Source organism: Panicum hallii, chromosome 8 (assembly GCF_002211085.1).
Source record: "Panicum hallii strain FIL2 chromosome 8, PHallii_v3.1, whole genome shotgun sequence".
Lineage (NCBI taxonomy): Eukaryota > Viridiplantae > Streptophyta > Magnoliopsida > Poales > Poaceae > Panicum > Panicum hallii.
The window spans coordinates 33,763,819-33,781,373 of record NC_038049.1 but is presented as its reverse complement, the minus strand read 5'-3'; the positions used below and the strand labels follow the sequence as shown (position 1 = coordinate 33,781,373).

General features: G+C 45.6%; 1 pseudogene; it reads right to left on the bottom strand.

Annotated features, from left to right (window-relative positions):
• Nucleotides 1-8,808: 8,808 nt before the first annotated feature.
• LOC112903729 lies at nucleotides 8,809-16,884 on the bottom strand (annotated as a pseudogene).
• Between the last annotated feature and the right edge of the window lie 671 nt (nucleotides 16,885-17,555).

The window sequence follows — 17,555 nt, the reverse complement described above, 5'->3', positions numbered from 1 at the left end:
CCGTCGATGAGCACCTTGGTGAGCCTGACTTCTGCCACCACCGGATCCAGGACCAGGGGGAACTTACCAGGCTCCGAGAAGCTTGTCCACTGATCATCGCGGGAGAAGGAGATGGGAACCTCTGACCACCGGAGTGGTCGCTGTGCCGCCGGCTCTACGGACATGATCTCCCAAAGAAGTAGTTTTTGTTCCCACCTGGAACCGAAGTCTCCATATCCCCCGAAGATGACGTTGATGGTCTTTGAGGCATCCTAGAACTTCGCGTTGTGCACTTTGTCCCCTTGGTCATCATCTTCGGGTTCTTTGTCCACTGGCTTCTTGCTCTTCTTGCCACCACCGGGATTGCTAAATGTCCTCCGGAGGTGGTGGCAATCAATTGCCGCATGATTGGCACCAGGATGTCATGGGCATTTCTTCTGCAGGAGCTTCTCGAACTCTTCCTGCGTCGTTGTCTTCTTGCCTCGCGTGGGACGATCCACAGCCGCGATGAGATCATCTGGCTTGCGCTTTCGGGATGGACGCGAGTAGTTCCGCTGGCTCTTGTCGTTGCGGTTGTCAGTTGGACACCTCAGGTTGCTACCATTGCGTCTCGGGAACTGCTCCCGCATCTTTTCCTCCTGCTCGGACCAGTCATGCATCATATCACGAAGCCCTGCAATAGTTTTCGGTCTGTTCTGCCCAAAGTCTCTGTAGACGCCTGGGTCGGTGATGCCATTGTAGAAGCAGTCGATGATGTCTTCCTCCGAGATATTCGCAATGGTAGCGCGAACGTCGAAGAAACAGCGTGTATAGGACCGTAGGAGCTCGTTACATTCCTATTTACATTGAGCAAGATCATGACGAGTACCTGCGCGAGTGATCGCCCCCTGGAAGTTGTCGATGAAGACCTTCTTGACCCGTTCCCAAGAGTCGATCGAGTTGTTGCTGAGGATCTCCAACCACGTGAGCAGCGCAGGGTCCAAAGCCATCGGGAAGTAGACGACCTTGGTGATGTTGGAGCCCCCTGCGACTTCAATGGCGGTGGAGTAGCAACGTAACCATTGCTGAGGAGCTTGTTTGCCATCATACTTGGTGATGCCGATTGGCTTGAAGCGCTCAGGGTACTTGTAATTGCTAAACCGTGCGGAGAAAGCTGGAAAACGATCGCTGCAGTCAGTACCCTCTGTCTCGGCTACTTCGCGCTCTTTGCGCCTGGAATTGATCACAGACCGCGCATCGCGTTCTTCATTGATTCACTAGCACAGGTCTTCTGGAGGAGGCCGATGATTGGCCTGCCGCGGGTTACCCCCTGGAGGTGGCTGCTGCCTCCTGCCAGGGGCCTAACTCCCGCGAGCATTGTCGTTGTTGTTGCTGCGCTGAGGTCGGGGACGGCCGCCTGCCGTTCGACTGTGAGCCTGGCTTCGGCTTTTGCCCACGCACTCCTCCCTAAGAGTAGACTCCGGGTTTTGTTGATCAAGCTGAATCCAAGCCCTCTGTACGTAACGAAGTGTTTGACACACGTTTGGATCGTTACTGCACTCGAGTATAGCCGTTACCCTAGCGATGTTGGCCACCGGAGTCCTGAAGCCCCGCTCACTTACGGCAACGAATTCGGCGTCAAGCTCGCAATGCATAGATCGCATGCGCTTATTGACCCTCCTTCGGCGGGCAGCGCGAGCTCTGTTCCTGGTCCTCCGTGCCTCACAATCGGTGTCGTTTTCATCGCCGGCGTTGGCTGTGGCCTCATCTTTAGATACCGCATCAAATTCGACGATGAGCAAGTCGCCATCATCCTCGCCTTCTTCCGCCATCAGCACCTGGCGTGAGATGAGCTCATCAGAGCTCGCATCGACTAGCTTGGTCGACTCCTCTGCCACAGTGGCTAATGGCCTGCCCTCCTAAAAAGGCAAGGGCTCGAGGTGTGCCACAAGTTGGTCTTCGGCCTCGAGTAGATCAGAAATTTCATGCCCTTCCAATGCACGAAAGGCCCCTCCGGAGTGGAGGTGATCATTAGACCGTTGGCACCAAAACAACCCGAAGCCCCCCGACATACGGTGGCTTCGGGCTTTCCGAGTTGGAGTAAAGAGTCCAAGTCCTTCTCCAATGTGGAGATTGACTCGGAGATGTTGGCCTCCTGAAGATTAGTGGCCAAATTGCGTAGACCGAGTCGTGATTGGCTACGCGAATCCTCAGACTGGAACGAGTCCAACCTAAGGAAGGTTGTTGCAGCGCTAGATGAAGTCACACCGGAAGCAGACTCCTCCTCGGTCCTCGTAGCGGATCCATGGATTGAGAAGTCATCAAGATCATCAAAGAACTTGTCGAGGTCATTATGAGAACCCGCCACAGGAGTTTTCGGCTTCATGTCGACAAGGAATCGATGGAAACTGCCTGCACCATCTGCGACGCAGACCCACGAGCCAACAACAAACGTCGTGCCCTGAGAGGGCACTGACCTGGTGAACTGGAAAGATGCCATCGAGTTCACCGGTGGACCTTCGATGTGCTCCCCTACCTGGCACGATAGCTGTCGGTGTTTTATCGGCTGCCCACCGAGGGATATACCCAAGGTGGTAAGTTTAGGTGAGGAGACGCCGAGATCAGGAACTCGAAGGTGCAAGGAACACAAAACTTAGACAGGTTCAGTCCGCGAGGGGCCTAATACCCTACGTCCTGTATGGCGGTTTGTATTGCCTTGAGTGTAGATGTTGTGTTTTGAGAGGGTCCCCGCCCCCCCCTTATATATCCGGGATGATAGGGTTACATGAATCCTAGTCCAATACTAGCCAAGTAATCGTACCCGAGTACAACTCGAGTAGTTTCCTTCTGTACCGACTAGCTTTATCTCCTACTCATACGAGAAGAGAACAACATAAATAAGATATAAGACAGGCTTTATCTCTTAATCCTATTTAAACTACGTTATGTACACAGTCCCGTAGCCCCGGGTCTGACACGCGCGCCGCCACCGTCCGCCTTCATCGGCCCACGGCGCCTTGTCCCGATCCCTTAAACGTGTTCCCCTCCTTGCTCTCTTTCTCCCTGACCAAACTCGAGTCGAAATAGTGGCCGGAATCGCGTTTACGCGATTTCCCGGCGAGCCCGCCTCTGCTCACCGCCATCCGCCATCGCCGCCGACGCAGCGCCGCCGCCCGTGCCGCCCCAACCTCGCGTAGCCGTCCGATCCAGATCCGAATCTAGACCATAGTCAAATAACCAATACCGGTTAACCCTAGGGTATTTTGCACTTTAGCCCCTGAGTTCTATCGAAATCAACCCGTAGTCCACGATAGTTCAAAAGTATTAATGAATGGATCCTTTTTCTTCTGTTTAAGCCCTTATCCTTTTCTAAAATAGAACCCGTCGTCCCTAGCCCCTCTGTTTTTCAATCTAAACCCTAGATCTAAGATTTAATTGTGTTCTAGCTCTCGGTTTCTTTGTTCAGAGCCCTTCTAGTTTCAAATCTTCTACAAATAAGCTCCTAGAATCATGTTTTAGCCATAACTTCTCCGTTTTAACTCCATTTTCATCGATTCTCACACTCACGTGACCCTTGCAACGCATATAGTAGCTTTATAGCAATGTTTTGCTCTGTTTATATTATTGGTGTACTGTTGCTTATTTAATGTACTTGTTCATTTGTATGTACTTGTGTGTTACGATGGACCATGCACAGTTCGAGGGTCCGTAAGAGCAAGGCTTTGAAGATGTTCCCGAGCAGCAATAGTTCTTGGACGAAGGCAAGTGGTCCTTGATCATATTCCAGTCCTAATAACTTTCCAAATACACATATTTACTTTATTTGCATGCACGAGTTTATAATATGATGGACCCCAAACTAAGGATGTGCCTAGTTTCTTTGAACTTCCTTGATTAAATCTGGATTGTTATATTTATGTTGTAGCTACGCTAGTTGTTTTTACTTAGATTTTGGTTGAATAACCTAGAAATTACGCTACACTGGTTTTACTCATGTTTTGTAATACTTTTATGGTGATAGTTAAGATCATTGCATTAATTGGAATATGGAGAACCACCTAGAAAAACAGTGCAACCACAATACTACATGGCTCTAGTCTTGGCTAATTAATTAGAAACTTTAGCTTGTAATGGTCTTACCGAAAGGGCAAGATGGGAGTGTGTTGATGGGGTATAGCTCGGTCCTCTTGGAGGCTTTGTTTACGGTTCTTGGCTAAGGTACCGTCTTATTAAGGAGGGTTATGAACACTGTAGCCTGAAATCTTAGTGAACCGTTGCAAGTTAAAAAATCTTTATAAAGGCCTCGTAGTGAATCCCTGCCACTCACCTCGGATGTGTTTAAGGGTCTTGCAAACCCGGGCATTAAGGGAAACACGAGTTGTGGGTAAAGTGTACAACCTCTGTAGAGTGAAAACTGATATATCTGTCGTGCTCACGGTTAAGAGCGGCTTGGACCCTCAAATGATAATTGAATTTAAAGATGAACTAAATTGATGTATTTTATTCATGGTGTTGTTACCTATCTCTTATATTTATTTAAGGGTTGGTATATACTTACACTTAGTTAATGCTTGCTAAATAAAACTTGATCAACTAAAAATATTTATCGCAGTCAAACCATGTCACCCTTTCCTTAATTTTGGCCTTGCATATCATATAATTTACTCCACTTACTGAGTACCGACCATAAGTGTACTCACGCTTGCTTTATTAAAACAAATGCTGCTCAGAACAAGATAGTTGTCCAGAGTTTCCTGAAGATTTTAAAGAGTACTAGGCGTATGTCTCCCAGTCATCTGCCTGTGAAGTTGAAGTCCGCTGCTAGTTATAAATTTTTATTTATTTACTTAAGATTAAGACTTTCGGTCACGTAATAAAGTACTATGATACTCTCTTTCGTTATGATATTGTCTCGGGTATACACTTGTATCGTCTATCATATATGTGGAACTTGATCCTGGCGCACATATGAGATGCATTCGGTTCTTTTTCAAAACCGGGTGTGACACCAATCCATGTATCTGATTAAACTGGTGATCTACATAGTCTGGTTTGACAAGTTTTTTCTAAACCATGTCTAGAGAGAGTTTCCTTTACTATTTCCGACCATTGCAAAAGTCAACCACCTATTTGCCATATGCCCATTAGTTTCCCATATTGGCATGCTGTTAACTCCGCTTCATTGTAGTCATTTCATGACATGAGCTCAAATTACAATTTGGATTTGTGCTTGTTCGGACAGCAGCTGAGCATTACAAGGACCGCAGCATCGACTAACAGAAAAGGACTTGGCGCACTGACACCTCCCTTGCGAATTTGCACGTTGCAGCGACCACTATGACGTGAGGTACAGCATCCGGGCCTTATTTTTCTAGACTTTGTCTAAAGCTGTAATAGTGCTGATATTGATGCAATCACCTGGCCAGCTGCTGCTACACTGTTTTTCGGTTTCCAGCCCTTTCCGTAATCCATGAGCAAGATCTCGTGAAGGATACATTGTCAAGAATGTGTCAAATTTCATTTCAAAATACGGATCGTGCATGCGAAGCACTCAAGCGGGTTGCTTTTGCTCCAAGTGGGCTCTGAGAAATTCAGAAAAGTAGCCTGCACCTGTATCCTGCAAAATACCATAATTCTAGCTCCAGCTGAAATTGGAGAGATCAATTAAATCTTGTGCAAATTTTTAGTGTTATGGTTCTTGTTCTTATTCTTTGACATACAAGTACCATTAGCGTCAATTGTCATTTCTTCAAAATGAAAGGTGGAAGATGCACTGCAGAGGCATCCAAGCCGAGGTTTGTGCTGTTCTCACCATTCAGTTTGAGGACTGAGCTGTAATCTGCTGGCCGGTTCTATGACAAAGCATTTGATGTTGACTGCGAGCTCGTGGTTGATTTGCCGTAAGGGAGGTGGGTACAACCATGCCTCTGTGTTTGTGCGCCTTAAGAGTGACTGCAATGGCCGACCCGGCAAATCCGAGACCGATATTAGAGGTAATCTCATGGGTGAATTCGGATGAGGGATGGTTGTCTGCTGCAGCCGCCCCTGGAACTCAAGAAAATGATGGTGCTAAATGCTGTGTCGTTTTCCGTACTCTATTCACCAACTAGTGCTACCTTTTATACCTGCCTTTTTGGGTGTTTGCGTGCGTGCAGAGCTGCGACTGTAATTTGTAGCGTTTACATATTTTTTTGCATTATTTCTCCCCTAAAATTATGGATGGATATCTGAAGGACCATTGGGGCAAGAAACTAACGAGGGGTAATATCTCGCTGGCAAGTGGCAACCAGTTTCTCAAGTGGAGATGCAAGAGGCAGAAAACAGGCTAAAATGCTTGCAGAATTTCAGTCAATTTCTTCAAATGAATTGCTGGACCATGCCTTGTGATGTCATTTGAACTGCATGTTCTCTCCATAATTCCTGCAAACAAGTGTATTTCTACTGCAACTGAAACATATATTGACTTGCTTTTGATGAATAATTTTGCAGATTTTAATCCTATGTTTTTTTATAGGATATCTGGATTTTTCGTTTGCAGATTTATCCAATTTTAGATGGATATATAAACTGGAAATGAACATGTAATGCCTTTTTAATGTGCTATTCTAGCCCATACCAAAACCGAACTAATACTGCTGCAAAGATGGGTCTGGAACACTCAAATTAGAACTAGTACTGACGGCTTGCACTTGCAGAGACATCGAAAAGATGAAGCATCCTCTCGGCCCTGACGTGCGGCTGTGGACAGCACTGTTCGCCGTGGGGCGCGGCAGCCAGGGAGCATGGCGATTAGATGGCAGGAGTTGGACGGGCTTGAGTGACCTCAAGTACCCGGATGCTCGAAGATGGGCACTGGAGCAGGGGGGGGGGGGCCGGCGCCCAGGTTAGCCGACACGTGGCTCCGCCAGTGCCTCTCCAGTCACCATACTCGCATAGTACATGATTTACAGCACTTGCAAATTGCTTTGATACTTTGATGCATGTAGAGTGGCCATGCTAGTTCAGTATTCTTTTCTAGAGTTAGGAATTTGCATTGCATTTAGGACAAAATGGGTTCAAGACGTTGCAGAACGTTTTTTGATTCACAGTGTACTCTGCTCACCAGACAGACTACAGCACAAAAGGTATCATCACTACCATACTTTCAGGGCTACGGTAAACCAGTCTACTACAAGCAAGCTATCAGAACTCCAACAGCTTATACTTGCTAGTTCGTACTCCCTTCGTCCCACGATATAGCTACGTTTAGATTTTTAAAGTCAAATTTTTTTAACTTTGACCAACAATATTTCTAAAAGTAAATTATTTCAAATAGAAGAAGTTACATTTTACAGTAGTTGGTTTCACGATAAATCTACTAACATAATTTTTATCTTATTAGCCTCTATGATTATTTTGCTATTTGTAGTCAAAATTGAAAATGTTTGACTTTAAAAAGTCCAAATGTAGCTATATTCTGAAAGGGAGGGAGTATTTTCACTGAACAATTACTGAAGCGCCCAGTCAAGTCGTTGTTAACTGTGGATATGTCCAGGACTTTTTGGATGCATGAGGGGGGAAGAATAACTTGGGGTTTATCCTTGATGCCAGTCAGCGTCATCCTCGTTGAGGTCAACTATCTCCGAACAAGCTGCTGCTATGTTCATGTTTATGTTATCGGTACGTGCTGGCAACTTGCAACAGGATTGCGTGAAATTTTGTCCAACCCTTGTATTGTATGCCTTTCACCTCAGCTTTAATTTTGGTATCACATCGAGTCCTTGGTAACGGCAATCCTTTAGCCGGTAGGAGCCTCAACTATCGTCGTGCAGGATGACTGGACGACCAAAAGAGGTTTAACCGTTGGAGGTGTTCCTGACAATGGGGTTGAGAGGGCCCATAGGTGATAGAACTCCATAAAACCAGTAAAATGTAAGCTTGCTAAATCAGCAGGAATTTGCATTGTAGCAACATTTGGGGGTCAATGAGGGCGTAAGAGAAACATAGGAAACAATGCCCTTCGGACGGAATTCGTGGCAACTGAAACAAAACATCCATCTTGACCTAATTTTCTTCCTTTAAGATTAGTGCGATGATAACCATCGGAACAAACTACTGTGGAAATTCCATAATGTTTCTCAATCCTCTATTCTCATGTGTATTTCTTTTCTATCTTTTGTTTTTGTCTATTACTCCTTTTTTGCTAATCAAACTGTATCCTTGAGACTAGCTGCTGACGCAAATCTGATCAACATAACCAATGCGCTAGAACATGCGGATCGCAATGATCGTCACCGGCGGTGCTCCTGCGTAGGCCTGTGAGACCGGTTGTGCAGATCGGTCAGACCAGTTCCTCTAGGGGCATCACGACGATCTAGATCCACAAGCCCGGGAGGGACCCCGTCAGGCTAATGGAGCTAGAGTTGTTCTGAGGTCGACAGGCCACTCAGAACGCCCTCAAACGCCGCAGAGACGCAAGAAAAACAGAATTAGGGTTTGGAAAAGAGATGAGTTTGGAGAGTAAAAAGTAAGTGCAATAATGATTGAATTGATTGAGATTATCCCCAATCGGCCTTAGCCTTCATATATATAAGCTAGGGAAGTCGTACCCCTTCACGAATTGGTTTACAAAGTATTCCGAATTACCAATTCTAAACCAACTAGGATTACAGCCAGCCAGATTGGTCTGACGATCGGCCTCGGTATTTGCCAATTTTGACTGTCAACATATGCCCCTTACCTTTTTGTGAGCTTTGAATGACAAAAAACAATAACCAGAACTAGAACTGTTCTAAAGACGATGCTTAACACAGAACACATCGGTTAAAAATAATTCTAATGACGATACTCGTATATCGGCCATCTCTTTTTTCAAGCATCTTGCCACACGCTAGGATGATATTTCTTCAAGTATCTTCCACTAAGAGCCCTAGGTAAATGCTCTCCTTGTAGCGTCTCCACCATATATGAATTCCCGAAGATATCTTGTACGGACCTTCCCAACTTGGCGACCACTTGCCGAATTTGTTGTTATTCATCCCAAGAGGCAAAATCATCTTCCAAACTAGCTCACCTACCTGAAAAGATTTATTCTTTACCTTTTTATTGTAAGCCCTAGCTACTTGAAGCTTGTCCTTCTCAATCTCCTTCAAAGCCTTCAAACGCTCGTCGGTCACCTCATCAATGTTATCTATCATTAAATCATGGTAATCAATAGCGGAAAGGTCATTCTGTTTGGCCAATCTATAAGCGTCCAGATTCACCTCAAGAGGCAAAACAGCCTCTTGACCGTACACAAGCTCAAAAGGAGTAACTTTAGTAGCACCATGCCTAGATATACGATGAGCCCACAAAGCTTTAGATAAAACATCATGCCACCTCCTAGGATTCTTTTCTATTTTCTCATGCCACTAGAAGAGAATCACCAAATGCTTCACTCCCATCGATTGTAAAAATTCCAAGCCGAATAAAAGTGCCTCATATTTTACTTGATTATTACTACGATCTTCTTTCAGTCGGTTAGACATAAAAAATGGCACCATTTGGAGAAATAAAAATAGCACCAATCTCTTGACCATCACCACAAACCAATCCATCGAAATACAACTTCCATGGTGTACAAGTAACATAGCCGACCTCAAAGTCATGCTCATTATCAATCCGATGTTTAACAATAAAGTTTGCTACAATTTGGCCTCTCATGGATTTCAAAGGTTCACAAGCCAAATTATACTCAACAAGTGCATAACCCCAGTTGCCGATTCGACCACTCAAAATCGGCTTATGTAACATATGCTTAATCACATAAGTTTGACATGCTACTATGCAAGTACTAGATAATAAATAATACCTCAACTTGGTACAAGCATAATATAAAGACAAACATAACTTCTCAATAAAAGTATACCTCGTCTCTGCATCAATAAGTTGTCGGCTCACATAAGTAATAACATACTCTTTCCTTTTGGTTTCTTGAGTCAAAACAGCTCCAATAACCTTGTCTTCAACTGCCGTGTAAAGCCTGAAAGGAACCCCTCTCCTATGCGCCTTGAGCACCGGTGGTGAAGACAAATAAAGTTTGATCTTCTCGAATGCCTCTTGCTGTTTTGCCCCCCAAGTAAATTCGGCTTCATCTAGGTTGAAGAATAGGAGTAAAAGCATCAATATTTCCAGCAAGTTAAATATAAATCTTCTCAATAAGCTCAACTTGCCTAGGAATTTTGGCAAGTCTTTCTTGTATGTGGGAGCCTGCACCTTCTTCATAGCTTCAATTCTTTTAGGATCAATCTCTATGCCATTCTCATGAATAATGAAGCCCAAGAACTTCTCAACTGATACACCAAAAGCATAGTTAAGTGGATTCATCTTCAAACCATACCGACGCATCCTCTCAAGAGCAAGCCTCAAATCAGCCAAGTCATGATCCAATCCGGCCGATTTAATCACAATATCATCAATATAGACTTCTAAGATAACACCAAGCAGATCATGGAAAATCAAATTCATAGCTCTTTGATAAGTTGCGCCGGCATTTTCAAACCGAAAGTCATGAGAACCCACTCAAACAAACCAACAAAGCCTAGATATCTAAAGGCTGTTTTGGACATGTCTTATTCAGCCATGAATATTTGATTATAACCAGCATTACCATCAAGGAAACTAATGACTCTATGTCCAGAAGCATCATTATTCAACATATCGGCTTTAGGCATAGGATATTCATCTTTAGGAGTAGCTTTATTAAGATCTCTAAAATCAATTCATACTCTAATTTTACTTGATCCTTTCTTCTCAACAGGCACGATATTAGAAATTCAATCGACATAACAACAAGACCGAATAAATCCCGCATCCAACAAACGATTAATTTTTTCATTAATTCGGTCATACATAACAGTATTAAAATGCCTAGCAGGTTGTTTATATGGTTTAAAACCAGTTTTAATGGGTAGCCGATGCTCAACTAAGTCATGCCTCAAACTAGGCATCTCATGGTAATCCCATGCAAAACAATCAATGTACTCTTTCAATAATTTAATCAAATCGGCTTTATAATCAGCCGATAAATTCTTGTTTACAAAAGTCAGCCTAGGAATGGAGCCATCTCCAAGATCCACTTCCTCTAAAGGATCAGCGGATGTAAACCCTTGTCCTAATTTCTCTATTTCATTGAAGTCCTCAATAGCTTCACACATATCGTTCTTATGCGCCCGATAGTGCTCAATCCATTGCTATAACCATTCTAAATTTGTACGCATATCGATCACATTAAATGGTTTACTCGATTCTCCATCTGCTTTAATACAGAAGAAATGAAGCCATCCTTCGTACAACTCCTAAGCTCATAATCGGACAAATCCAAGCCCGATAAACATTTAATGTTTTCATGAATACCAATAGAAGTCGAATCGGCCGCAACAATGAAAGATGAATTATCTCCATGAACCACCTTTATCTCATCGCCGATCCACTGAATTAAGAACTGATGCAAAGTAGAAGGAATGCACTAGTTTGCATGTGTCCAATCACGCCCCAAGATCTTGCTGAAGTTACATTGCACCTCTGTAACACCCTAATGTAAATTTCCTAATTTTTAATGAATATATTTTGGCTTAAATAAAGTTTCTAAAGTTTTTCTTGATTTATCTTGCATTTAAATTAATACCACAAGGAATTAAGAATTTATTTTAGGCTCAACATGTTTGTGCATTCATGATGGTGCATCTCTTTTGTTTGGTTTGAATGGTTAAGTTTGAATTCGAATCTCATTTGAATTCAAGAAGGATGGAGTTAGCTTGAAAAGGAAAGAGAAGGAGATTAGGAAAAAGGAATCAGCCAGCCCCCATCGGCCGCCCAGCTCCACCTGCGCCAAGGCCCAGCTCACTCCACATCGGCCGATCTCCGCTTCCCATCAGCCGATCCCCGCCTCCACATCGGCCGCGCCCTGCTTCCATCGGCCGCCAGTCCGCCTCCATCGGTCGGCCCGAGCCGTGCCTCCTCTCCCTCCTCTTCACGCGGCCCAGCACGCGCCCGAGGCCCAGCTTTTCCCCAGCCCGAGCGCTCTCTTTCTCTCTCTGCTAGCCAAGGCCGCACGTCAGCGTCTCCCCTCTCCTCTCTCCTCCTTCTTCCTCCCCGACCCGCACCGGCCACCCGAGATCTCCGGTGAGGCTCTCGCGCTCGGCCCGCACGCCAAGGGTCCCCCGCCGCCCTACAAATAGGATCTCCAACCCCTTCTGCCCTACCTTCGTCGCTACAGCCGCCACCGAAGCCCCAGTGCGACTGCCCGTCGGCTCCGCCGCGCCGGCTCCTCTACGTCGCCGTCGAGCCGTCGCTCCACCGTACTCCCGACCTTGCTGAGCCCTGCAACAGTTTCACCTCAACCCCAGGGAGCTCCCCGAGCCAGGCAGTCGAGCCCCGAGCTTCTGCCTCGCCGAGATTTCGCCAAGGAGTCGTCGCCGGTGGGCTGCTCCGCCATGGTAAATTCCTCGCCGCTGGTCGAGTTCTGGCTGTTCTGACCCCCTGCACACCACCACAGGAACCCCTTGAGGCGATCCAAGGCACCCAGCACCACGGAGTCCCTCCGCGCCGATCTTCCCCGCGAGCCTCGACTACTTCCACCGCCGGTCACCGTCGACGACCGCCCTGCACTCTAGCTCCGGCCAACCCAAGTCCTCGGTGAGTCCCAGCATGCACCCCTGTTCCTTCTGCACGGGTTAGGGTAGACCGTAGCCCACTTTTGCGCCCAGAGCGCCGCACGCCGGCGATGCGCCGCCGCGCAGACCCGCCCCCGTCGTCGTGCGCATCGCCTGAGTCCTCCCCGAGCCCCGCAGTAGCCCTAGGTGGATCACACATGCCGCACTGATCACGCTCGACCCAAACTTGAGTTGTTTTGACCCCTGGAGCGCCGTTTATGGCGAATTCCGGCGAGCCCGAGCCACGCCGCCGCGGGTAGGTCGCCGGCGACCAAGCGCCGCCGCCCCGGGCGCCCAAACCTGGTGAGCCGCCAGATCCAGATCCGAGCGTCCGGATCCGAAGATACCGGTTCGGCCTAGCTATTTTGTTAAAGAGTCCCTCTGTTTTCCCGGAATCAACACGCAGTCTGGCGCCGTTCAAAAAAATTCCATCTAGGTCCTGTTTTTAGCGCTGGAGCTCCCTAAGCTTTCTGGAAATTGGGTCCGCCGTCCATGCCCTGTGTTTTCACGAGTTAGACCCTGGATCCACCCTTTAATTATGTTTAGGTCCCTAGTTTTTGCCCAGGGCATCCCTGGAAGTTCTGATTTCTCGCAGAAAGGTCCCTGGACCTTGTTTTAGCCCTAGATTTAGCGTCTCAGCTCCGTTTTAGGTGATTCTCGCGCTCACGCGATCGTTATAAAGCGTAGAATAGTTCTATCATAGTTTTGTGTGCTGTTTCTATATAATGTTGTATTGTTTCTTATCTTTTGTCTTTGTTTGCATGTATGTGTATGTGTTGGACCATGTTTTGGCGTTGCGATCGTGAGTAGACGCTGAGCCTTTGGACGAGTACCAGGAGCCCCTTTCTGCAGAGCAGTTTGAGCAGCAGCAGGAGAACTTTGAGGAAGACAAGTATAACATGAATAACCCATCACTTTTAAATACAATTTCATACTGCATTTTAATTCTGTATGCCTATAAGGATTTCCTAGCCACCTTATCCTTTATATATAAATACCTTGGGTTGCATTTTGGTTAGTTGTGCTAGGTGCTGCGCTCTCACACATCTCGGTCCTTTTTAATTAATTTGATTAATGGTTATATGCAACTTAATTCTGAGAGTGGCCCTCTGTGCTGTGTGCTTGAGTGGCTCACGTCTCCTTAAAAGATGTTTTTAATAGAAACATGGTTTAGGGGGCCAGCACGGTGCTTAGTGCTTGGTTGGCCACTCTCCATAAGGACCGGTTCATAAAGAGACAACCTGGGACGACCGCGCAACCACAAGACTGCAATGGGACGGTCTTGACTTATTAATTAGGTCATTTTGGTTCGGGAGTAACTTACCTGCGGGGCAAGAGGGGTGGTAAGCTTCAATAGTCCCTGCTCCTCCGGCTTGGTCTGTGCTGTGTGTCTTGTACCCCCGTGAGGTGGGCCCCATCGTTGCTGATCCAGAAACCTTAGCGGTTACATCTTACTAACGTGATCCTTTGTAACGGTCTCGTAGTGTGCTTGCTAGTCATCTCACCTAAGGAAGTGTGATGGGCAACTAGCGTGGCTCACGACTTGTGGGTAAAGTTGTGCAACCTCTCGAGAGTGTAAAACTGGTATACTAGCCGTGCTCACAGTCATGAGCGACCCAGATCCTCCGTCTGATTAGTGGGGTTGTACTTTTGGTGGTTTGGCTTCGTTCTCAGTAGACTCAAGGTTAATTTTGATTAATTATTATGTAACTTGGGTTATGGTAATTCATCCAATTGTAGTAAATAGCTTTAATAAAATTTTGCCAAGATTAAAAGCTAATGCAGTTGAGTCAGCTAATCTTAGAGCCTCATAATTCGTGTTATACTTGTTGAGTACAAGTTGTGTACTCACACTTACCTCCTCTACTCTTTTGTTCTCTCTGGGATATCTTCGACTGCTGCTCAGTACCAGGCGACGTGGAGGACTACATCAGCGGACTCGACGGTTTCTAGGCGTTGTCTCCCAGTTGACGTCCCTGTGGCGCCCTATTCTTCATGTATTTATTTTATGCTTCCGCATTCCTTGAACTGATTCTTGATTCAGTTGTAATAAAAATATCCACTTATAATTTATACGCTTTTATTTTGAGATACGTGTTGTGATATCTTGATGATTCTGTTGTATATATGCGTGACTTGATCCTGGCGCATATATGATTGCTCGATTTATGTTTTTATAAATCAGGTGTGACAGAATTGGTATCAGAGCCGTGTCGACTGTAGGATGAAGCCTAGATAGAAATGGTCGAGTTTAGGGATTTCCTTTCGCTTGCTTTGTTTCCGCAAAACTCAAACATTCGTTTCTACTTCTATTCCTTGAGCTCTAAACCTCAATTTTTGCTAACCCTCTCTGCATTTTCCGAGAATTAGTCCGATAATTTCAGTAGACGTGGCCTACAATTTTCTGACTATCCTCATAAGTCTAGGATGCCTTTGCAAAAATACGCTAGAGCGCCTATTTGTTTAGTCGAGTGGAGTGATAAACTCGACTAACGTTTGAATATTGAATGTTTGTGATTGTGCAAAATATTTGATTTGGATTTTTGGTTGATTGCATAGTTTAGAAGTTAAACTTGTTCATGCAAAAACAACTTTAATGCAAACCTGAATTAAATAATCAAAATTGAGTTAGAACGCTGGGGGTAAAACCGTACACTCTTTTCTCTCTACTTTATCCTGCCAGAGTTTTCTTTCCAGAATCGTACAATATCTGTCTCTTATAAATTCCGTTATGCTGCAAACAGATGGTGAACACCAGGAGCCCCTTTCTACAGAGCAGTTTGAGCAACAGCTGGAGAACTTTGAGGAAGGCAAGTATAACATGAATAACCCATCACTTTTAAATACAATTTCATACTGCATTTTAATTCTGTATACCTATAAGGATTTCCTAGCCACCTTATCCTTCATATATAAATACCTTGGGTTGCATTTTGGTTAGTCGTGCTAGGTGCTGCGCTCTCACACATCTTGGTCCTTTTTAATTAATTTGATTAATGGTTATATGCAACTTAATTCTGAGAGTGGCCCTCTGTGTTGTGTGCTTGAGTGGCTCACGTCTCCTTAAAAGATGTTTTTAATAGAAACATGGTTTAGGGGGCCAGCACGGTGCTTAGTGCTTGGTTGGCCACTCTCCATAAGAACCGGTTCATAAAGCGACAACCTGGGACGACTGCGCAACCACAAGACTTGAATGGGACGGTCTTGACTTATTAATTAGGTCATTTTGGTTCGGGAGTAACTTACCTACGGGGCAAGAGGGGTGGTAAGCTTCAATAGTCCCTGCTCCTCCGGCTTGGTCTGTGCTTTGTGTCTTGTACCCCCGTGAGGTGGGCCCCATCGTTGCTGATCCAGAAACCTTAGCGGTTACACCTTACTAACGTGATCCTTTGTAACGGTCTCGTAGTGTGCTTGCTAGTCATCTCACCTAAGGAAGTGTGATGGGCAACTAGCGTGGCTCACGACTTGTGGGTAAAGTTGTGCAACCTCTCGAGAGTGTAAAACTGGTATACTAGCCGTGCTCACAGTCATGAGCGACCCAGATCCTCCGTCTGATTAGTGGGGTTGTACTTTTGGTGGTTTGGCTTGGTTCTTAGTAGACTCATGGTTAATTTTGATTAATTATTATGTAACTTGGGTTATGGTAATTCATCCACTTGTAGTAAATAGTTTTAATAAAATTTTGCCAAGATTAAAAGTTAATACAGTTGAGTCAGCTAACCTTAGAGTCTCATAATTCGTGTTATACTTGTTGAGTACAAGTTGTGTACTCACACTTGCCTCCTCTACTCTTCTGTTCTCTCTGGGACATCTTCGACTGCTGCTCAGTACCAGGCGACGTGGAGGACTACATCAGCGGAGTCGACGGTTTCTAGGTGTTGTCTCCCAGTTGACGTCCCTGTGGCGCCCTATTCTTCATGTATTTATTTTATGCTTCCGCATTCCTTGAACTGATTCTTGATTCAGTTGTAATAAAATAATTCACTTATAATTTATATGCTTTCATTTCGAGATACGTGTTGTGATATCTTGATGATTCTGTTGTATATATGCGTGACTTGATCCTGGCGCATATATGATTGCTCGATTTATGTTTTTATAAATCGGGTGTGACAACCTCGGAGACGAAGAAGGCCGTAGCAAGCGTCTTGGTCCCCATGGTCAGCTCCATGGAAGCAACCCCCTTGGCGCCGATAGGATCACCTCGTTTCATGCCACTGACCATCATGTTCATCTTGATCAGCTCTTTGTCCATGCCACCGAGCTTCTCGAACAAATAATATGGCATCAAGTTCACAATGGCCCACTGTCGACGAGCATATGAGAAATCGGTTTCCCATTGATGTGCCCCCTCATGTACAGAGCTTTCAAATGGTTATCTGATTCCTTTGGCTTCTGAAACACAGCATCACATGGCCCAAACTCAAGATGAGCCACATCCTCCTCCGGAACCACAAAGTAATCCGAAGATAAGCGCACCACGTTGATCTCCATGTTGCTGCGTTCTGGTGATGACCCATAATCCACCAACTCCTCATCATCCTGTACCTAAGGAGCCAATGTGCTTTCTTCATCACAAGGAGCCAAAAATGGGCATTGCCGATTCAGCTTTATGTTCTGCTTCAGGAGCAACCGGTCTAACCGGTTGTGCAGGGCGGTCAGACCGGTCCTCTGTGCCAATCAGATAGGTCGGCTTGGGCGGCTCGACTGATCCTACTGGCTGATCACCGGCTTTGACCTTCCACACCTTGCCTTGAGGAACCATGGGTCTGTATTTGTTAAACTGCTCATCCCTCTGCTTCTCAAGCTCCTACTCCCACTTCTCCTAGAACTGCAAATGTTGCAGCTTCCTTTTCTGAGTATGAGTCAACCCTGGAGGACACCATCTTTGTTGAAAGTACTTTGCTGATGAACTGTTGCTGCTGG